The sequence below is a fragment of the Galeopterus variegatus genome, unplaced genomic scaffold (assembly GCF_000696425.1).
Source record: "Galeopterus variegatus unplaced genomic scaffold, G_variegatus-3.0.2 Scaffold2081, whole genome shotgun sequence".
Taxonomy (NCBI): Eukaryota; Metazoa; Chordata; class Mammalia; order Dermoptera; family Cynocephalidae; genus Galeopterus; species Galeopterus variegatus.
The window spans coordinates 1-23,974 of NW_007728192.1; positions in this window are offsets into that span (position 1 = coordinate 1).

Consider the following 23,974-nt stretch of genomic DNA (forward strand, 5'->3'; position numbering starts at 1 on the left):
TTACTTAGAAAAATTAACTTGGGGGAATTGCATAATCATTCATAGCCACCATTTCTTCATCTATAGAATGGGTATGATAAGATATTATCAACCTTCCTATCAGGAATGTTGGAAGATTTAAATGAGATAATATTTATAAACTTAATTCTAGCTAAGCATGCAATAAAGTAGGTAGCTGTTCACTGTCTGCCCAAATAGAGTGTGATCAATTCGTTAGGTCATTGCTTATTAAACTACATTTTTGTTTTAGCCCTGGATCCCTAAGACATTATCTAATTCTAATTAAAGTCTAAGGTATAACAACACAGGATTACAGACAAGTTGTTGGTTGATCTCCAGAAATGTTTGACCACACCAAGTGAGTGGGCTTTATTAGTTTCACCTCCCAAAAGTAATTTTTTTTTCCTGTTCCCAAGTTCTTGAGGGTGGATGTCTCACCAATGCCCCCAAATACAGAAAGAAAAATGCCTTTTTTGTCTATATTTTTATTACAAAATACTCAAAGCTCATATCATTGAATTTAAAATATTTTGACAGAAAGCAAGACTCATCAGGGCTATGTTTTGAGACAATTTTAATAAAATGAAACTTGTGGTTGAAAGATAGATGAGGTGATGACTATTGGAAACTATAGTTTTAAATAATGGGTGAAAAGTGTATAGGATCATTTTGCATTGCTCTTTAGAGACACTCATGGAACAACAGAAGTCAGTGGAAGAAAACAGGATAAATGGTGTGGACTAAAGAAAGAAACATATAAAGCAATCCCTTCCTCATTGCCAAATAGTTCCCACTAATAGTCTAAAAGTGTAAAAGCAATTCACATAGGTACCTCATTTACCAAAATAGAGTCACTTTGATCCTGAAGAATACATAGTTTACTGCATGAAAACAAGTTGGGTATGATCCATGCTAAGGGTAGCTTCCACAAACCTGGAGGCTATATAAACACTATGAAACTGATTGAAATAAAGCCTGCTTCCATGGGGCTCCCATCCACACCTGAGTGATTTCTACCCACCTCAGAGCATTATTTTGATATATCTGGGAGTGCCCATGAATTGTCTCTCATGGCCAAAAAACAAGGCCTGTCAGAGGCTTGTGGCCCATGCCATCTCACCAGTTCTTTGTTGCTTTATGTCCCTTTGGTGAGATCTGGCTCAGCTGGACATCCAGTCCACCCCATGTTCACACCAGAGACCAATCACTAGCTATTTATGCCATCTACTGTGGCTGCTTCTGATACTCTTATGCCATCTAGACAGCAAACCAGGCTGAGAATGCTGAAGTTCCCAAGGAAATAAATATAATCTGTCTTCCATGTAGGAACCTTTGGTGTCAAACTTTGGAACATGGATACAATACATTGTTATAGATGCCCCAAGAGAAAACAGCCTTCTTGGTATGTACGTACAGCACTGTTCTCTCTTCCCCACTTCCTGAGGACCCAGACTTGATGGCATTGAGAACTACAGAGACAAATGCTGCTCTCTTCTCAGTATGTGCACACACACAAACACACACACACAGGCATGTGCACACACAGGCATGTGCACACACAGGCACACACACTTCACACAGGTCTTTGTTATCAAGCCAGTCATTTCTCTGACTCTATTTCACCTTAAGATCACTTCTCTACTAGAGGACACTTTGTCCCTAGGTAAATACATTTCTGTTGGCCAGTCTTACAAGTTGATTAATGAAAGATCTGAATCCCAGCAACCAAAAGCTTAAAATCAAAACTAAAGCCCATTACACGAGAAAGATGGAAGTAGGGGAATTTAAAAATACCAGGTAAGAAAGCTGACAAGGAGTACTATTTTTTTCCATTTTAAAAAGTAGCTACCCAGGACAATTCTTTCCATGTTGTACCTTCTTTTTTTTTTTTTTTTTCCTTTTTGTCTTTTTTCGTGTCTGGCAACGGATTGCAACCCTCAGTGTTGCGCCCGGACCGGACCGGACCGGCAACGGGATCGCAACCCTCAGCATTGCGCCCACCCCTCGCTCAGCCAGTGAGCAGGAACCAGTCTGTATGTGGGATCCGAACCCTCGGCAGGAGCGCTGCCACGCTCCCAAGCGGCACACTGTAGCAGTGCGCCTCTGGGCCGGCCCCCATGTTGTACCTTCTACTTTTACTGCATGTGTACATACACATGTTAATCATTTATTTCACGCTGGCACTGCTAACCGCCACGCTCCCAAGCGGCACACTGTAGCAGTGCGCCACTGGGCCGGCCCCCATGTTGTACCTTCTACTTTTACTGCATGTGTACATACACATGTTAATCATTTATTTCACGCTGGCACTGCTAACAGCTACTGATCACATTTGCCAGCTGTGCCTAAAAACATATAGGACCTGTTATGTTGTCCCACTCCCCTAGGAGTATAAAAGGAGAATCCAGGAAATGGGATATTGAAAATAAGCCCTCCTTGCCTTGCTGGGAGATCTCAAGAGAAGCCACTGACCACAACAGGCAGACAGAGGACAGCTCCCTTACGTCCAGAAAGATCCTGATCAGCTTGCAGAGATTCAGAAAAGTCCAAGCGTGAACTGTGTGTTACTTAGCATCTCTTATCTTCACAGCATGTTTTTAATCACTCACCATTTTTCAAAGGGTGATTGCTTTTTTATATCACTTGAATATATTATTATGTGTCCTGTTTTGGTCTTTTGTAAATTCATTTTTTGCAAGGCCACTCATTAGCTTGTTCTGGGAGTAAAAAGTCTTAAACATTGTTGCATGTCTAAATACAACAGACTGAATTAGAGGAAATGTAAAGGGTTGCATGACTCAGTGTTAACAATAAGAATTTTCAAATTTCATTGTGAAGAAACATACTATAGCAATTGTCATAAAGCACTAGACTGCAAATATTTCAACACCATTACTTCAGGTAATTGCCATTTTTGAAAAATTTCAAAGGAAGTTTTATTTAGCCGTATTTGAGTTAGGCAGTCTTCTTTTATTTCCCTGTAACATGTGTTCTGCAGACGCAAATGACAAATCTAAACTCAGGCAGCTAAAGCAAAGTTACATCTGCAATTTGTAAAATTTAAACCATCTCTGTGAAAATGTTTTTAAGTCAATGTCCAGGTCAAGTTGAAGCTTTATTTTATTTCTGTATGACTTTAGATCTGTGGGTTAATGATTATTTTTACAATCCTGTGCTATTTATATATCATATACACATTGTTTTACGGTTCAAGAAAAATACCCTTAAAAGGTGACAGGGTCTGACCATGGCTCCCCCCTGGGACCCCAGGTGTGCTCCTGCCTTCTACCAACCAGTGAGGGCTACCCACAGCTCCTGCCTAGGACCCCATGCAGAAATATTAAAATAATCTTAATTGATTTAAGATTGGATTAACATAGCTGTCTGGGTGTACATGCATCTATTCCCCTTTCTCCTCAACTGCCTTGAAATGAGAAAATATATCTATATTTTTAAGTGGAAACCTCAATAACACACTGTTAGGAAAGGAATCTTCCTAGCAGACTAGAAGCCTTAAGAACTTTCTGAAATATAGAAATCAAACAGGATTGAAATATCAGAGACACAAAACTAGAAAGTATCATAGCCCAAAACACACCCAGAGATGATCGGCAAGCTACTCAGGGGATGGTAGACACTGTGAAGAGCAGGAGGGTTTTCAGGGACAAAGGAAGGAGTCATCATTTGTGTGAGTCCTTGCAGGAGAAGTAGAATTTTCCCCTGAACTAAAACATTGAAAATGAGCAGAGCACAGAAAATAGGGCAGTGTTGTAGGTAGCCAATGATTCCAGGAAGAAACGAAGTTGCCACAGCCAGAGGACAGGTCCTCAGGATGTCCCAGCAAGACATGCTGTGCCACCCACAGTCGCCAGAGGCAAGGTCTATAATCAGCTGGCACTCACCGGTGGATGAACACAGCTGCTGAGATACCAACATGAAATAGGTGGTGGGATTATATCATCCTTAAAGCAGAAGACAATAAACAGTATCTGAAGTCGATAAACCACGAAACAGAGACAAATGTGTTTTATTTAAACTTGTGGTGATAAGTACCAGAAAACTAAGTACCCACACATTTAAAAGGGATATGGCAATGGGTGGGGGCTAGGAGCGGGTGGGGCAGGAGGTTGTTGCTTTTCATTCTATAAGGTTTGATCTTTGTTTTTGTTTTCTTATTGCTTTACAACATACATTATAGGAAACTAGTAAATTATTAATAAGATAATTTCAATTATATTAATTTTCTTTGGTTTATGTGATTTTTCAATGACCTTCATGCTTGTATAAAAAGAAAGAAATCCAGTAAAGGTATTTCCATTACAATAGCAGCAAAACTTTAAAATCCTTTGGAGAGGATCTTTTAAGAAATGAGCAGACGTATAATGAAAACCACAATATTTAACAGCATAAAAGTAGGTTTGCATACATTAGGAAAAAGTCCACATTGCAGGATGGGAATAAGCAAAAATAAAAATGCCAGTTTTTCCAAGATAATCCAAAATATTAATAAAAACTCCATGAAGATTAAAAAAAATAAAACTCAAGAAAGTAGTTCTTATGTTCATCTGATAGAGATATGCAAGAATATCTAATTATTTCCCCCCCAAGGAACACAGAAGGCGACTTGCCCTACAGAGGTCAAAATAAAGATAAAAGTGTGAGAATTATAAGTGTGATAATAGCACAGAAATAGATAAGTAGATCAATGGAATAAAATAGAGTCCAATAACAGCTCCTAGTATGGTTATGACATATATGCTCAAAATGGCATTTCTTATCAGTGGAGAAAAGAAGGTTCATTCCATAAATTATATTAGGGCAATTGGCTGCCTATTGTAAAACAAAGAAAATAAGAGCTTCTACCTCATGTCACATGTCAAATATTACATATGGAATGAAACCTACCCCTACAAATGAAACTATAAAAGTATTTAAAGTCAACACAAGAATTTTTCTTTATTATTTTTCTTTGAGTGGGAAAATCTTTACATAATTCCAACTATTAAAAAAAATAATAAAGCTGTGAACTGATGCATATGTTTAGGAAAGGAAGTAAGATTGGGGTGAAGGATGAGAAACGTATACTCCATACATATTTTTGTATTATTTGAATGTTTTACAACCATAATAAGTTCATGTGTTATCTATGTTGTTGACTTGAAAAATATATAGAACCAGCATCATCTGACAACTAGCGATATCTCACATTTGCCTGTGTGTGTGAATCTCTAGATTGTGGCAATCACTGACTTAAGCCAGACAAACTGCCCCTGTGAATGGCGTCAGCCCTGCACTCTGGGGAAGGCAAGGGTGCATGAAGAAATGATCAGAGGTCAGGTTGTAGCTTTACCTTGAATCCATTTATTACTCACATGATACAGCACAGTTATCAGGCACTTGTCTGCCCTAAGTAAGAATATAGCTTTGCAAAGGAATTACTGTTTATTAGCATTACAGTTACATGGAATTTGAAAGTTGGTGAATTTATCTTCGGCTTCTCGCAACACTTTTATTTTTGTAACCTTTCCCCATCTTTCCCCATCTCCAGTAACATTCTTTCTTTACAATCTCTGGACCCTTAATGCCCCTATATAATATTTTGACTACTCACAGACTCCACAGATAAACTCACCCCGATCTTGCCTTCCCCTGAAGGTTTCAAATTTCCCAATCAACATTCCTATTTTATCAGTACTGTCTGTTCTTACTATTATATCAAAACCTTTTCTAATTGCAATAATTACCAATATGATGTTTGCATTAAAAATTAAAGGAGTCTGTTACCTCCAATACAACCTATAATTAATGGGTTGTATGGCCAAATCTTGGCAAGCAGTATGTTTCTCACTTCTTTTTCCTTTCCTGTAACAATGACATTTTAAAAAATGGTCAGCACCTTTCCACTGGGCTTCTGAAAGCCTGCCTAACCCTTACTTAGACCCATAACTAGGCATGCTAACTGCATAGAAGACATTTGACTTTGAGCTTAAATATTGCTGGGATGACTTGAGCAGGGGAAGAATGAGATTAAGCTGAGCTCTGTGTCATTACTTTTTGGTGTCCTATAAACCCCCAGGTATTTAAAAATTGATGATTACTGACAGTTTCATCATTTGGTCTAGTAATTCTTCAGAAATCCAAGGTATGCTGACAAAATCTACAGTTGCTAGAGTTGGTTTTTCTCTGATCTAAAATGCCTCACCCTGATCCTTTACATTTAACAATTGCTTTTATTGTTCAAAACTCCAGGTAAAACTGTACCTTTTTTGAGTGTTCCTATTCCATTCTAGGTCCCCAGTGGGAAGAATCACATCTCATCTCTAATAGCTTTTCTTTTGTAGGATTCTAAATCATTGTGAAATGAATATGTTTTTCTCATTTCATTAGATACAAATTGTGTCCATTTTAGCTAACCAATTTCCAAACACTCACTTTCCCAGAACCTGGAGCCTCAACACAGCTGTTGCTCTATCCTGCCTTGAGTTCTAGGGACAACTAACAACAATACATGTAAAATTCTTAGCTTACCACATGAAGCAAATAGATGCTAAAATATTAGTTGGTAAAATTGATTGTTACTGTTAGTTTGCATGGCATGATCACCACCAAAGCAGCCTTTAAATAATAGTAAACATGTTAAATGTTTACAAAATGACACAACATTGTGCTAAGCGCATTCAAGAGGATTAGTTCATGGAATAGATATCATCTTAGAATCATTTTCCAGATAAGGAAACTGAAACATTGAGAAGTTAAATACTTTATTCAAGTTCACTCAGTTGAAGAGCTGGGATGGAAATCCAGCAGTTTGTTTTTACAGCATGGACTCTACAGCATGGAATAAAACCAAGAATCTCTTTATTAGCATGAAGTTATTATGGTGCAGAAAACTCATAAAAGCCATCAATAAAGGAGCTATTTGGGATCTAATTTCTCCATAGAACACACTATTTTATACTTGCCCTTTCTTATTTCTTATTATTGCCACTCACCATAAAGGTACATCTGACCTTCAGTTCATTTCCTTTTCTGTTGTCTGTATTAGGGTTAGGAACTTTCTCAGTTTTCAATAGAGCCAGAACTGACCTTTGGGAATTAAATAAATAAGAGAGGACTTACTGGGATCACTTGCAATAGATCACCCTTCCAATGTTCTTCAAAATCACCAGTCACTCCTAAGAATCAAAAGCAGCCTATGGACTTCCATTGCCACAGATTTAGCTTCTTATCACTCGGCTGAATTCCTATCAATATCCTCACCTGAAGTCATTGGTCTCATTGAGTTCTTTAACTTAATTTCCTTCTGCTCATTCAGGTACAGAAGAGCTATCTGGAAAACTATCATCAGAGGCTGTCTCTCTTCCACCAAGAAAAGGCTTCATTAGCAAAAACCTCACATTTCTTTTCGGCTGAATTCCTATCAATATCCTCACCTGAAGTCATTGGTCTCATTGAGTTCTTTAACTTGATTTCCTTCTGCTCATTCAGGTACTGAAGAGCTATCTGGAAAACTATCATCAGAGGCTGTCTCTCTTCCACCAAGAAAAGGCTTCATTAGCAAAAACCTCACATTTCTTTAGATTGCATACATGTGTGACATTCATAAATTGTATAGAAATAATTTGGATAAAATGGATGAGAGATGGTGCACTAGTGGCACAGCACCCCTGTGAGGACTGTAAAGTGACATCCCAAGCATGGTGTTTATTCTTGTTACTACAACTGCAGGATAATATCTTATCTGGCTTTTGAAAAGTGTACCAGATGACAGGAGGAAACTAAATGAGATGCTGGTAACAACTGTTGCATGTGTTAAGCTCCAGCACTTTTTCTTTGGCATCTATTCACCAAATCATAGATGTTCAAAACTGAATGGACCTTGAAGTGTCTGTTCACCCATCTTGTCTTAAGCATTGGTCTCCCTTAAAAATATTTCCCAACCTCTTTCATTTATCTGTTAGTATTTATTACAGGGCCTATTGTCACTGAGAAATAACAGTCACCGTTGCAAATATAAATACTTTAAATAGTAAGCACTGCGTTCCCCTTCTACTCACTACCCTGACCTATAAAGGACCAGAATCTCAGTATGATTGGTTATTTTGTTACTGAGGCCTCATCAAAAAATGATAACATCTGGTAACTGTCCTTGAGCAGAAATATAATTAGCACAGTATCTACAGGGCTTGACACCAACTGGAAAATAACTGGGGAAAAACATGAAGTAGGAGGAATATACAGTTTCTTCTTTATTGAGCAAACAAATCATTTTTTAAAAGTTGGGGCAGTTGTAGGCATTCTATCCTCTTTCAGTGTCCCTCAATTTCAAGGTTATTGATGTCCATTACTGGCAGGTGGCAATGTTTCTAACTAATGGGCATCATTTATCTGGGATGCCTCTTTAAATTATTCCTTAAATTATTCCTTAATGCCTACTTCATAAAGGATAGACCTAAAGAAAGCTTTTTGTTTGTTTGTTTGGAGGCAGACCACCAATTTTCATGTCTTATGAAATTGAATGTATTGTTTCTGACAATGGATGTAAAGTTAATTAAGCTGTGCTTGATGTGGTTCTAGCCTCTTCATCTGTGCAGTGAAAAGGCTGGTCTAGAAGCTGTCTAAATCTATAAAATCAAAAAAGGATCAAAGTAGAGACTCAAATTCCTCTGAACTTGAAAGGGAACTGAGTGTGTTTCCGGTGTCTATTATCTGCCTAAATTCAAGTAAATCATTTCAGAGGAAGCTTTCAGCACTCTATCAAAATGACAGAACTGGTGAGGCAGCAAAGTAGAAACACATTTATGACTTTATTTCTATTGACTAGATAAATAACCTTTATCACTCAAAGTGATGAAACCAAGTAGAAACAGCAGGAAAATGTCCATATATCAGTCCATTAATAGGACTTGAATCCTGCAGGAGAAACAGAAAATAATGAACACTGGGAGTATAACATCGCAATATTATTTGGTCATTATTCTTTCCAGTGTTATGTTTGACTCCAAGATGTGTTTGACTAATTTTCTACATTTGTGTTTATTTAGTGTGAATGCAAATTTTTCATGAATATGCTAAATAGTCCTCGTATATGGGCCAAATAACATGCTGGGTGCTTTTACATACATGATCTCCTTGAATTTGCCCAACAATATTGTGAGGCAGTTTTTCTTAAAATTTTAAGGATGAGAAAACTGAGAGTTAACAGAAATTAAAAAAAAAAAATCTCAACTTTCCAGAACTAGTAAGTAGTGAGGCCAGAATTTAAATCCTCATCTATCTAACCCAAAGCCTATATTCAAAATTATTTACAATGAGTAAAGAAGCACCTTAAAGCTTGATATGTGATAATATAATCTTGGATAAGATAAAAAGAAAAGTAGGTTTTAAACTGTGTGCTGTGAATTCTCTGACACAGTATGGTTATGATTTTCTCCACTTGACAAAAAAGAAGCAAGCATTAGACTAATTGTGCTCAGGGTTTAGAATATGAGCATGTTTTGTACACTAAATCATAAAAAACTCAAGATACACAACCCAACCTGGCCAGAGAAAACTTTTTTTATTTTATTTTATTTTTTTGTGACTGGTAAGGGGATCGCAACTCTTGGCTTGGTGTCACCTGCACTGCGCTCAGCCAGTGAGTGCACCGACCATCCCTATATAGGATCCAAACCCGCGGCCTCGGTGCTCCCAGTGCCGCACTCTCCCAGTGAGCCACGGGTCCGGCCCCAGAGAAAACTTTTTAAAAATTTCTGTTGGTAGTCAATCTCTGTAAATGTGGATTTAAGTCTGAAGCCTTGACTATGTTTCACTACAACATAAGGCAAACAGAAATAACCCCCATTTCTAATGTGGCAGCTTTGATGAAAGAGACTAAGGAGAGGCCCTAATGTGAGTATTCTGTAACTTCTTGTGCCATGAATCCCTTTGTAGTTTGAGAAAGCTATGGAATTCTTCTCAGAATGATGTTTTTAAATGCACACCATAATATACATAGGATTATGAAGGAAATCAATTGTATTGAAATTTAGTTATCAAGAGATATTTAAAGGTGGTACAGGGATATATGAACTTCTTTATTAGCACATTAAGTAACAAATCTAGTGTAATAACTGCCTACATTTGAAGTAGAGATGAATGCAAAAAAAAAAAAATTGGAAGATCTGCAACAACTGTAATATGATATGAAGAAGTATGTGATTTCTATTGGTAACAAAGTTGTGGGTACTGCCAATAACTATGTCATGTGGTGCCTACCTTCATATTTGAAGGCAATGCTAATTTTTTCTTAGAATTTAATAAAAATAAAGATGCAAATTTTTCCTGACCAAGTTCACCCAGGGGTTTCAAGGATGTTAGATTAGAACTACCACCCTAATCAATGAGAGCTGGGGGCTGGGGGTGGTGATCAGGGGAAGGTGCCAGAGAAGGCTGAGACCTGGTCAGGGACCTAGGCTTCAGTGCCACATATTTTGCTTGTGCAAGTGATGCCTGAAAGCCAGCTCAACCCTGATGGCTTCCTCTGCAAATCAAGCCAAGAAATAAGCAAATAAAAACGAAGGCTCAGCATTCAAGCCAGAGAGTTCAATAGTATCACATCTCTGCTAGCCATATCTATTCTGAGGAAGAGTCTCCAGATTTTGATAGTTACCTTATTTTAGGAAAAAGAATAGAAAATGTTTAGAAGATGCTTTATGCCGCTTCAATATTTTAATATTTTCTCTATAACACCAAAGTAAATAGGCTATTCCTTTCTAAGTGACGGACATACAAAATGCCAAACTGGATGGTGACCAAAGAGATTTACAATAGGTTTTCTATTTCACTGGCCAATAAATTATGATTGTAGTATAGTATAACTCATTGTATAAAATAAGAATAGATGAGTTGAAACTTAAAATAAATAAATGAGTAAATAAATGGGAGAGAAGAGAAAACTCTGCATGATATAGAATGCCAACTAATTATGTGGAAGGAATGAGGCAGTTATAAAATTACCACCTTTCAGCCAACGTTGTAATAATTGATTCAGGCAAGAATAATCAGTGGATGAGTAGTAAGTAAAACCTTTATTGTCCCATAAATTACTTATTAATTACAAAGAGTATAAATGATAACTTTATAGCTTAAAAACTTGAAGGATACTACCTTAGCCAACATCACCAATAATGGAGCAAATTGATATTATACATCTTATATTGTGATTCAGTTAGGATTCAGTATTACTTACAAAGTATTCCTAATAAACAAACAAATAAAATGCATAACCTGAATCTAATCATGAGAAAATGTAAGAAAAACCCCAATTGAGGGGCATTCTACACAACAACAATCATAGTTTTGTTTCTTTCTTCCTTCCTATCTTTCTTCCCTCCTCCTTTCCCCCCAAAATATTGAAAGCTATTTTAACTAAATATAGAATTCCGGGTTAAGAGTTGTTTTCATTATAACAAATTAAAGATAGTAGTCCATTATATCTGGATTTTACTGTACACATTAAACAAGAATAGACTAGTGTAGAACAAAAAATGTCTTGGTCTGAGAAAGAGTTCTTGGAAATTTAAATATGGTAGCTGAAACATAAACATACAATAAAGATTTGGACTATCTGCATCAATAAGCTTCTGCTGTTGTTTTAGTTTTCTATCACTGCTATAACAGATTACCAAAAATTTGGTAGCTTAAAACAACCCAAGTTAATTATTTTTTAGTTCTGGAGGTCAGTTGTCTAACAGGGGTCTCACTGGTCTAAAATCAAGATGTTTTCAGCCTTCTTTCTGGAAGCCCTGGGGAAGAATCCATTTCTTTGCCTCTTCCAGCTTCTAGAGGTCACCCACATTCTTTGGCATGAACCTCTTCCTTTATCTTCAAGGTCAGGCAGAGTCCTTCTCACACTGCCCCCTCTCTGGTTCTATCTCTTCTGCCTCCCTCTCCCACATTTAAGGACCCTTGTGATTGTATTGGGCCCACACAGACAATCCAGTATAATCTCCCTATTTTAAGGTCAGTGGATTAGCTAATTTAATTCCATCTGTAACCTCCAGTTTTACAGTGTATCACTTGCCATATCCAAAGGTGTTGCTTCTGGAAATAAATTGAATCCAACAATTAGAAGAGATCCAAATTAAGCTCAGATGCCTCTTCAGTGGAGCTCCTTGGATTTTGTTAATCACACAATAAAGTAATTTATTAAAATTAGATAATTTAAATGGAATACCACAACAGTTCATGCAGGTTACTTTGAATATTTTTACTAGCTGTAGTTATTTTGCCCGATTGGAACATCTACTCTTTTAACCTCCCCCACCTGAATTCAATATATCCTTCCATGCTCAGCTTTGAACCCTCTTTACCATAAAACCTTTTTGATTGTTTCAACTCCAAGGGCTTCCCCTTCTGCCAAACTCCTGTCAGATGTACAGCATATATTTTATTATTTTGCTTCTAATTAGATACTCTATTCTACTCTTTATTATTGTTTCATCATCATTGTCACCATCATTGCTCTCATTTACTGAGCTCTTACTATGGCTCTGGCTCTGTGCTAAATGCCTCATGAGCATTAGCCTATTTCTTATAACTACATCTCAAGATAGCTATCACGACCCTCAGTTTGCAGAAGATGAAATGTAGACTCAGAAGATGAAATTCAAGACCCAGGTTCAGACAGCCAGAATGTGGGCGAACAGGAATTTGAACCCAAATTTGTCTGACATGAGTTTGGAACTTCGGATCCCTTTGCTATACTGCTCCAGATGATGCTGTTTAGTTCTCAGATTATAAGCTCCTCCATGGTGCTTATTATAAAATCCCTTATACTTTTTCTGAAACTTTCACAGCACCTAGCACAGACTTATTATATAACAGGAGCTCCATACAGACACCAAATGGGCAGATTTAGCACAAATATGAACTTGAAGCAGAAGGATGCCCTTAGCAATGTAAATTGCCCCAGCTTTTGTTTGTTGCATGAGTGAAGCAATTGTACAGCAAACTGAGGAATATATTTCAAAAAGCTTTTATTTTGTGCTTTTAAGGGATGCCTAGTAGATTAGGAAAATTTTGGGAATTCCCTTCACTGGTTTTGGAAAGATGACTATGGTAAACTCGGTTGGCATGTCATCAAGCTGAGACAATGTTGCCAGGAGAATACCAATACCTCTAACCACAGAATTTACATAGTTTCGACATCCAACCAGTTTTCATTGAAACAATTCCAAATAGTTCCACTCAAAGGAGTGGTCATGGTTATTCCAAATCTCTACAGGCCTGCTCCCACTCCCTGCTCTCAGCCAGCCCTTTGGGGAAATTGAAGTGCTATTTCACAGAGCCCTGCCCCAGTGTGAAATTCCAGAGCACTTACACTTGTGTTTAATGATAATAATTAAGGATTAAAAAGGGCTCGTCAATGCAGACAGATGATGCATTTTATTAGCCATGCAGCAACATATCATTTCTTAGACCAGAACATCTCCAGTATAAAATATCCTAAATCTGTGCCTTGCCCAGAGGGTCACAGATGCACCTGAATATACTTTTCATTGTGCTCATGTGGTTTCTAGGGGACAGACAAAAGTCCTCCTGGAATCTGCATGAACTGCAGGAGGGGAGCTCATTCATGGGACTGTCCCTTTGGTCCTACTGCCTTAGGTGAATGCCAGGCACAGGCAGGAGAAGCAGATGGTGTGATGGGATGTGAGAGAAAGAGGGAAAAAACCATTGCTCAAAAGCAGGCCCTTGGGCCAAGATAAAGCTTGTAGAAAACCCCAGGTAATGAGGGGGGGCACCTGGGACTATTTCCTGGCCCTTTGTACACATCCTGCTTTGTTTCTGAACACAGTGCCTGGCACAGAGCAGGTGTTTGTGGGTTGGATGAAGATGCCTTTCAGCTCACTGGCACCTGGTTCTCGTTTAGAATGGCCATGTAGCTGGGGCCAGAATTAAGCAGAATTATAAAGGTGCCAAAACCTTTGGCATTGTGCTGCTTGCTTTGTTCTTTTACTCTTCCCATCCCCTCCTCTGGGTGACACAGTTATCTCATATGACAGAATTTGCCATGTTAGCCTCCAGACTGCTCTCTCTGGGAGCCCCTTAGGTGAGCTTAGTGCACCTCCCCATGTCCCCTCCCTCTGCAGGCCTCACTGGCTAGACCTCCAGTCCGACCTCACGTCTTCCCAGCCCACATGCCTCTGCACACCATCACAAATGACTGAAAGGTGATCTGCAATGGTCATCCTCAGCTTTGGAGACAGGCAGGGCCTGGAGCGTGGGGTCCACCCCTTCTCACATCCACATCCCCTACAGCTTCTAGGCATGAGCAGCTTCCCTTATTGGCCTCAGAAGGTTATATAACTAGTATCCTTTTGTGTAGGTGCCGTGAGTGAAAAGATTCCGAAGGCACTATTAATCGCTGCCAGTGTTCTCAATGGATGCTAATGGATATCTGCAGGTGTTTTTAATTGCTGCTGTGCATCAGATTGACTGGCTGAGCTTTTTAAAAATGTGATGCCTGTTCCCTAGCACTTGAAATTCTGATTTAGTCAGTGTGGGACCTGAAAAGCTGATTTGAACAAATTCTCCATACAATTTTTATAAATATCGTATTTGTCATGATAGACTAGGCATTTGTAGCAAATAATCTCCCAACCTGGAAGGTTTATTTCTTGCTCATAGTACATGTGTTTCTAACACAGACTGGTGTACATGTCCTGCATGGGGTGGAGGGAATCATGAAAGAATGCAGGCTCCATCATTTTATGGCACTTCCCCCTCAGCAAGTGTCTTTAGGCTTGGCGAAGGTAAGGGGAGAGGGACTGGAGATTTGTGTGCGAACTTTTAATTGGCCAGAACTACTCACGTGGCCCTACTCAGGGGCCAAGGCTGAGAGTTGGGAGAGCAGATGGAGATTCAGAGGGCAACACTTCTAGAAACACCATTAGCAGAGTCTTCATCTTCCCCAGCAAGAGGATGTCTTTCTGATGGGGCTCCTGGTGACAACGCCATAACCCAAAACGCTAACTTTTGGGGGGTAGTTTACTTCAGCCAGGAAGATCTTGGGGGTTTGATCATGAGGAGCAATGTAGGCTGAGAGAGGTGGAGCAGAGCATATCTTTTGGGGCCATTCAAATGACACCAGTAGGCATTTTCCACTGCTCAAAGTTGAATATGCCTGTCTGTAAAAATGATAAAATTATTGAAACATTGTGGTGTTTCAGTTGGTAGTTATTAAAAATATAGTATATATATATATTAATTTTAAAAATAAATAATTATTAAAAATAAATAAAATAAAAATCCTATTTAAATAATAGCAAGTTAATATTCAATGGACCAACTGGATCATCTAGTCTGGGGGTTGGCAAACATTTTCTATAAAGGGCCAGGTAGTAGGTATTCTAGACATTACCACAAAAGCAGCCACAGATAATAGGTAAAGGAATAAGTACAGTTGTGTTGCCATAAAACTTTATTAATGAACACTCAAATTTGAATTTCATACAATTTTTATGTGTTATGAAATATGATTCACCTTTTATCAGCCATTTAGAAATGTAAAAATCATTCTTACCTCACAGCTGGCACAAAAGCACAGAGTAGGCTGGATTTGACCCCGATTTCTGAGCTCTCATCTGAAAATCCCCTCTTTATACAGATGAGGAAATTGAGGCTCACTGAGGTGAACTGACTTTCTCAAAACCACAAAGAAAGTTAGAAGGATAGAGTCCCCGTCCTTTCTGGCACTTTCTCCACTATTACACACTGTACTCCTTTAAGCTTTAACATGAGTTAAGAGACAGATGATTCCCTCTATGGAACACAGACATATTAGAAAACTGGGTGTGGGGTGGGGGAGGAGAGGCAAGAAGGGGTGGAGGTTGGAGTATAGGCAGCCAGTGTCACTAAAAAGTGTCAGTGGATATTGTATTTATTACCTGCACTAGTGCATTAAAGGTTTTTTTTTAATTTGGGAATTAAGAATCTTAACATATAAAATTATAACTTTTGAATTTGGAAGAGGTAATAAATTGTATTTATTACCTGCACTAGTGCATTAAAGGTTTTTTTTTAATTTGGGAATTAAGAATCCTAACATATAAAATTATAACTTTTGAATTTGGAAGAGGTAATAGAGGCCATGTAATTTAATTCCAATACGAGAACAAGTTCCCTCGAATGGATTCTGATTATGATAGAGCTACAACTCGATTAAGTCAGTGGTCTTCCTGGTACTTTGCCTTCCATTATCCTCGATATTATTTTCTGGCATGGCTTGTAGAATCTCAATAAAGGTAATGTGTAATCTTTCACTTTGGAGAAAATAGTAATTTTCCGCCTACCAAAATCATCCACTCAGCCCATGTTTCTCTCCATATACTCACAGGGCTTCTTCTTGGGCTTTTAGAGATTCTGGGCAAGAGACTCTGTGTCTATTACGTACCAATAGCAAACACAATTTCTGGCACCAGTAGGTTCTCAATAAGTGGTTGACAATGGCTGGAATTATAGAGAATTATTTGCATTTCTGTGAGTTCTATAAACTGTTCTCATGCATATTCACTAGTCAGGATAAGCTCGTCTTATGTAGCAAACAGCCCTAACGTTGCCATGGTGATCTTTTCTCCATTTACCAGTGATAACGTATGGGGGGATTTTTTATTTTTTTTAATCCTTAGATAATTCTCCAGAATTTAATATGCTACAATCTTTTCCAGCTCCAGATTGTGTTATTTGTCTCTAAAGACTTAGAACAGAATCTGGTACTTAATATATCCCAGGTGAAGGGTGAAGGGGACTGTCTTCCCCCTTCCTCTTCCACACACTCTTCTCCCCTTTCTTCTTCACACACTTCCAGAGGTGCTCAGTAGCTTGTTAGAAATCTTGCACATGTCATGGAGCTAAACACTCCTTCAGTGTCTGTACATATATATTGGCTGCCACTCCACATGACATTTCAGACAAAGGACATGGAGTCCATGTCAAGGCAGCCAGAGTTGATGATGTGTTCAGCATGAGTCCCTGTAATTCTGTCCTTTGCAAAAAGTGATTCAGCTGATATCAAGCTCTGTTGTGGTTCTTGGATCTTGTGCCCACCCCCGTTCTGCTCTCCCTCCTCCTCCTCAGCCTCCTCGTCCTTCTGCTCCTATGTCACAGCGGGTGTATACATGCGTCATTAGCAACCTCTCACTGTGGCTGGAACATTGCTTCATCTATGAATAGATTTTAACAGCCTCCTTCAAGCTTCCTCTCAGGCTGCATTGACTCAGCCAACCACCCTGGGAACGGGGAGTGCTTTGACTGACAGCTAGCTTTACCATCCTAAGGTGCCATGATGTGGATACAAGGAAAAAGGTGCAAGAGGAAGCCCTCCTGAAATAATAAATCCAACACAACAGACGAAGAGAAGTAAAAAAGGAAGGCAGGCAGCAGCTGGGGAGCTACAGTGGGTTGAGGTGGATGAAGTGATAATTTGGGGTATGAAATTAGAAAATTTTTAGAAAGGCATCTTTCAGGTTTGGCTTTGATATAAACATCACAACAAAATTGCTCCCCCTGAGAAAAGATATTTAGAGAGCCAATTTGCAAGTAACTAAGCTGGGGTGGGGGAAGAGGATTTCCAGCAGGCAAATCCAGGTCATCTGTTTATAAGTGATGGGTGCTTATTGTCTCACACTGAATTCACAGCTACTGCCTTTAATTAGTAACAGAAACACAGCCACAGCAGCAGCCAGCTGCGAAACTCGCCTGTGCAGGCTTTCAGAGACAAGAGCGACCATTCTGGCTCAGGCAGACACAGCTGCTTCAGGCACCCGGAATGTGTGGGAACAAACGCGGCTTGAGCTTTATGTAGCATGAAACCAGCCAAAGAGGTTTTTCCAGAACGAGGTAACCTCATGGCTGTTTATTAATAGGACAATGTATTCACCCAATAGAAATGTTTGCTGGTGTCTGCTTAATTGTTCTCAGGCAGTTATTACTGCAATTAGGAACCTGCAACATTGCAAAACATCGTCTAGACTAGTATTAAAACGAACCTGTTTGTGATTGCTTTTTGTTGGAGAGAGCAGATAAACAGTTCACCTTGTAGTCTCACTCAAGTGTTTACTCAGTCTCTCTCTCTCTCTCTCTCTCTCTCTCTCTCTCTCTCTCTCTCTCTCTCTTTCTCTCTCCATTTAGACTACAACTTCCCCTGGCTTTTCATGAAAGAGAGGTATTTTGAGGGACACAACCAGCATGTAATTACATGCAATGCTTCCATCAGACCACTCACCCTGAACTCCAACATGCATCACCTGTGCTAATAAATAAGTATGTGTTTGATGTTTTATTTTCTTCATCTAGAGACTCTACCTAGAAACAAACTAGAATGAAAGGATCAGCTTCAGAGAGAGTCAGGTGGAGTTCAGAAACATGGTGACTGGGACGAAGCCCATTTCCCCAAATACCACAACCTCCTGGCAACTCTGCAATTAGAGCTTTAATCCTATTGAAATCCCCTCTGCCTCAGATTCTGTGAATGCTCACTGCTGGGGTTTTCTCCTACCACTTAGATTGATCCTTCTTTGACAACCAGGCATATCCTTAATTCCGCCTCCTTTCTAAAGTTAGTGTTAAGTAGAGAATTAAATCCACCTTCTTAACCCCATGCTGAAGTTTTTCTTTTCTGAGAGGTTAAGCATTTTATATCCATTCCATGTATCTGTGCGCTTAGCTATGTGCATCCTTGGGTTGTTACTTAACAGTCTGAAGGGTGTACATTATCTTCCCAATTATGTGCTTAGTCCTTGGGAACAGTGACATAATCAGCAGTCTCTAGCATCAACAACAGATTCTGATGTAGGAGGCCTTTAAGAAATGCTTGTAGTTTGAAGATACATTTTAAAAATTTATTAATAAGTTTTTCTTGAACAATTTTAGATTTATGGAAAAATTGAATGGAAAGTACAGAGAATTTCCATATACTCCACCCTAACCCACCACACCCCCTCCCAGTTTTTCTTTTTATTGACATCTTGCACTAGTGAGGTACACTTGTTGCAATCGATAGACCAGCATTGATACATTTTATTAACCAAAGTCCGTAGTTTCACACCCCCTCCCAGTTTTTCTTTTTATTGACATCTTGCACTAGTGAGGTACACTTGTTGCAAGCGATAGACCAGCATTGATACATTTTATTAACTAAAGTCCGTAGTTTACATTAGCATTCACTTGGTGGTGTACATTCCATAGCTTTTGACAATGTGTAATGTCATGTATCCACCATTACAATATCATACAGAATAGTTTACTGCCCTAAATCTCCGGTTGCGATCCGTTGCCGGTCACGAAAAAAGACAAAAAGGAAAAAAAAAAAGAAATATGCATTTAAGGTTCCTCCACATCTTTTCCTCTGTGTACTTGTTAGCACATCTCTTTTTATTGCTGAATAATATTCCATTGTCTGGATTACTATAGTTTGTTTATCTGTTTGCCTACTGAAGGACATTTTGGTTGCTTCCACATTTTGGCATCTATGAATAAAGCTGCTAGAAACATCATGTGCAGGTTTTTGTATAGACATAAATTTTCAATTCATTTAGATAAATACCAAAAAGTCCAATTGCTGAATCATATGATATTAGTATATTCACTTTTGCAAGACACCATCAACCTGTATTTCAAAGTAGCTATACTATTTTACATTGTCTCCAACAATGATGAAAGTTCCAGTGGCTTTGATGATTTTTAGAGACTGGGTTTTGGTAAGTGGAAAAGAGATGTATTTGTGAGGTGTGATTAATTCAAAGCCATCCCTCCCTCCCCTTGGACTGTCCTACAGTAAATAATGAGGGATCGTGGACCATGAGTAGATACAGAAAGAAGAATACAAGATTTCTGGGTCATATCTTAATATTGCTACTTATCATCTCTATGGTTAAAAACAAGTTCCTTAATCAACCTGAGCTTGGTTTTCTCTTATTTAAAGATTGGGACAATAGTACCAACTTCCTCAGGTTCTAGTAAATATTAAATGAGATAATGCATTTGAAAAGACTAGCGTAAACTTTAACTCATAATTGGCACTCTATAGGAGGGTTTCTATTTGAACAATAGGGACTAAGCAAATCTTCACCAGAGATTTGGGAAGACATTATGATAAACGTATCTACTCCCTCTACTTTAAATTCATTTATTATAATCGTAAAGTCCTATGACTAAAACAAGGACATGACCTCAGTATTCTTAATAGGAGCAGAATGTCCCAGCTGATATTTCCACCTGGTAAAAAATTAAGGGACTAGAAATGTCATTCAAAGTTTTTTTTTTTTTTTTTTTTTTCCTTTTTTTGTCTTTTTTTGTGACCGGTAATGGGATCACAACCCTTGGTGTTGCACCCGCACCGCGCTCAGCCAGTGAGCGGACTGGTCTCTATATGGGATCCGAACCCTCGGCGGGAGCGCCGCCGCACTCCCAAGCGCCGCACTCTACCGAATGCGCCACCGGGCCGGCCCTCAAAGTTTTTGACTCATGGAGATCTCAGACTTTCCAACATAGGCTTGCACACTCCAGGGTCTCCCCTTACCCAGCCACATCTCAGCAGCTGGGGTCACCATGGAGTGTGTCAGTGCTGTTTGCTTCATGTGCTTCTCTTCCACAAGAGCCTGACTGACCCTGGACCTTTTGTCTGAGAAAAATGATTAGCAGAACCTTGCAACCATGACTTAATTACAGCCTTTAAAGAGATCAAAAACTGGAATTGCTTTGGAATATTTTCACTCATCTTCCTGTACTTACCATGGGATATGTCACTGAGCAGTGAGAGCCTTATTCAATGCTCATGAGGCCAACCACATTATAGTATTTTCCATTGCTTTTGCCATATATATGTGGGCAAGTATGTGCGTGTGTTGCCTGTAGCCTAATTTCTATCAAACTGTCTTAAATATATTTTGGATTTTGCTTCTCTGGCCCTGAGCTAATAATCACCTTTGGTTTATCAGTTGAATGCAATTCAAAGTGCATAAACATCCTGTGGCCCTCAGCCTCAGCACCTTATCCCATATGACAACTAACTTGAACTGCTGATTTTCAATTGAAGATCAGCTGAGAGAAAAGTAAATCTTTTTTTTTTTTTCGTGTCTGGCAACAGATCGCAACCCTCAGTGTCGCACCCGTACCGGACCGGGACTGGCAACGGGATCGCAACCCTCGGTGCTGCGCCCACACCTCGCTCAGCCAGCGAGCGGGAACCGGTCTGTATGTGGGATCCAAACTCTCGGTGGGAGCGCCGCCACGCTCCCAAGCGGCGCACTGTAGCAGTGCGCCACCGGGCCGGCCCAGAAAAGTAAATCTAATAATAGTGTTTTATTATGCTGGTAGGCCAGGTTTCTACATGGGTCACTATTATGAATATGACCAGTCTGTCATGAACGTTTAGCTACCAGCACATGCATAATAGCATTCTGTAAGGTGGGGAATGATGAGCGAAGACTAGGAATTAAGACTCAGAGATTAGAAAGTTATGATTTCTCCACTCTCAAGAGTTTATTCCTCTGGATAAATTATGTTTCAGTGACTCGAGGGAAAACTCATTGATTAGCCTCTATTACCAAATAATTATGGGCATATTCCAGCCCAACTCTCCCTTAGTCTGTACAAAGATCTAGCATTGTGATGTTCAGAGAACCTCACAGTGGGTGAACTGTGGAGGTAAAGTTGTTTCAGCAGTACTTTCATTAGCAGGAGAATGTGAGCTTTGACATTTTAAAAATTGTATATTGAGTTTCCAAAGTCCAGTAAGTAGAAATTACACTTTAGGCTGTATGGTATGGAAAGATTTGTCACATTTCATCAGAAGACTGAAAGGATCCCAGTACTATATTATCTATACACCTAAGCTGCCATCCTTAATTTATTAGTTGTAATTAGAAATAATCTGATGATATTTTACAGCAATTATGTTAAAGTTTAAATTCTTCATCAAAATTTACTTTTAGTAATCACTGTTTTTCTTACCAGGTTAAACAGAAAGAAAAGCTTTTTACTCAAGTTAAATTTTTTTCTAGGCAAGACTAAGTAAAAAGAACACCAAACAACCTAATTTAAAAAATAAGTAAAACTAAATGAGCCAAAAGCTTATGTCCACCCCAAAATCTGTGCATGAATGTTTATAGCAACTTTATTCATAATTGCCAAACCATGGAAGCAACCAAGATGTTTTCCAAGAGGTGAATGGATAAACAAACTGTGGTACATCTAGACAATGGCATATTATTCAGTGCTTAAAAAAAAAAGGAGCTATCAAGCTACAAAAGACATGCAGAAGACTTAAATGCATATTACTAAGTGAAAGAAGCCAATCTGAAGTGGCTATGTACTGTATGATTCCAACTATACGACATTCTGAGAAAAGTAAAACTACGGAGACAGTAAAAAGATCAATGGTTTCCAGGGATTTAGGAGAACGCAAAAAGAATAGGTGGAGCAGTAAGGAATTTTTACGGCAGTGAGAATATTCTGTATGACACTATAATGGCAGATACACATTATCATATATTTGATAAAACCCATAGAGCACCGGAGTGAACCCTAATGTAAACTATGGATTTTGGTTGACAATAATATAACAACATTGGTTCATTGATTTTTACCAACATATTCTGTATGACACTATAATGGCAGATACACATTATCATATATTTGATAAAACCCATAGAACACCGGAGTGAACCCTAATGTAAACTATGGATTTTGGTTGACAATAATATAACAACATTGGTTCATTGATTTTTACCAACGTACCAAGCTAGTGTGGAACGTTAATGGTGGGAGAGGCTATGTGTCAGGCAGGGGAGAGGGGAAGGGATATGTGGGAACTCTACTTTCTGCTTTATTTTGCTGTGAGCCAAAAACTACTCTAAAGATAAACTCTATATTTAAAAATTGGGTGAAAGACTTGAACACTTTATAATGAATGGTCCATGAGAACATAAAGAAAAAAATTCCTCAACATTATTAACCCTTAGGGAATTCAAATCCAAAGTGCAATGAGATCCCACTGCACAGACAGTGCGTACAGACAAACCCATATAGAGGGGAGAAGATGGGAAGGCACAGGGAGAATGCCGTCTGCAAGCCAAGGAATGCCTGAGGGTAGCAGAAACTAGAGGAGGGGCATGGGACAGTCTCCCTCACAGCCCTCGGAAGGAACCAGCCCCAGCAACACCTTGATCTCAGACTTCAGCCTGCAGAACTGTGAGACAATTTCTGTTGTTGAAGCCCTCCATTTTGTAATACTTTGTATGAGAGCCTCGGCAAAATAACTATTGAAATTGAAAGGCAGGAATGTATTACAATCAAACTCTAGGATAAATTATGAATTTTCATTCTTCTGTCCATTATTTGCCTTTCTTACATACATGGTCTCTGTTTGCTCATCACACGCTTAGTGGGTTTTCCTTGGGTTATCAAGAAGGCAACTTCCAGGTGATAACTTGATGTAGTTACCCTCAGAATGTGAGTTGCCTCTGCCTGCACAAAAGTCACAAGGACATGCTGGTTTAAAATGCAGGTTTCTGAGTCTGAGACCAGAACTACAGAATTAGATTTTGGGGGATGGCCAAAGACTTTGCATCTTTTAAAAGCTCCCTGGATGATTCTGAAGTAAACTAGAAAGTTCGGAATCCACTAAAGGAATCTTTGGCTGGTTGGCCAGGACCACATGAGGGAACTATTCACAGATGGTGACAACCTTCCCCTCCCCCAGAACCATCTTTATTCTGGAGCTAAATAAGGGATACCTAGTTCCCACACCACAAGAAAAAGCCACTTTCTCCCAGCATAGAGGAGAAACATCATTCCTCTTTATCAAAAGCAACAGAGGGGGGCTGGCCCGGTGGCGCACTGGATAGTGCGCCGCTTGGGAGGCGCGGCGGCGCTCTCGCCCGAGGGTTCGGATCCCACATACGGACCGGTTCCTGCTCACTGGCTGAGC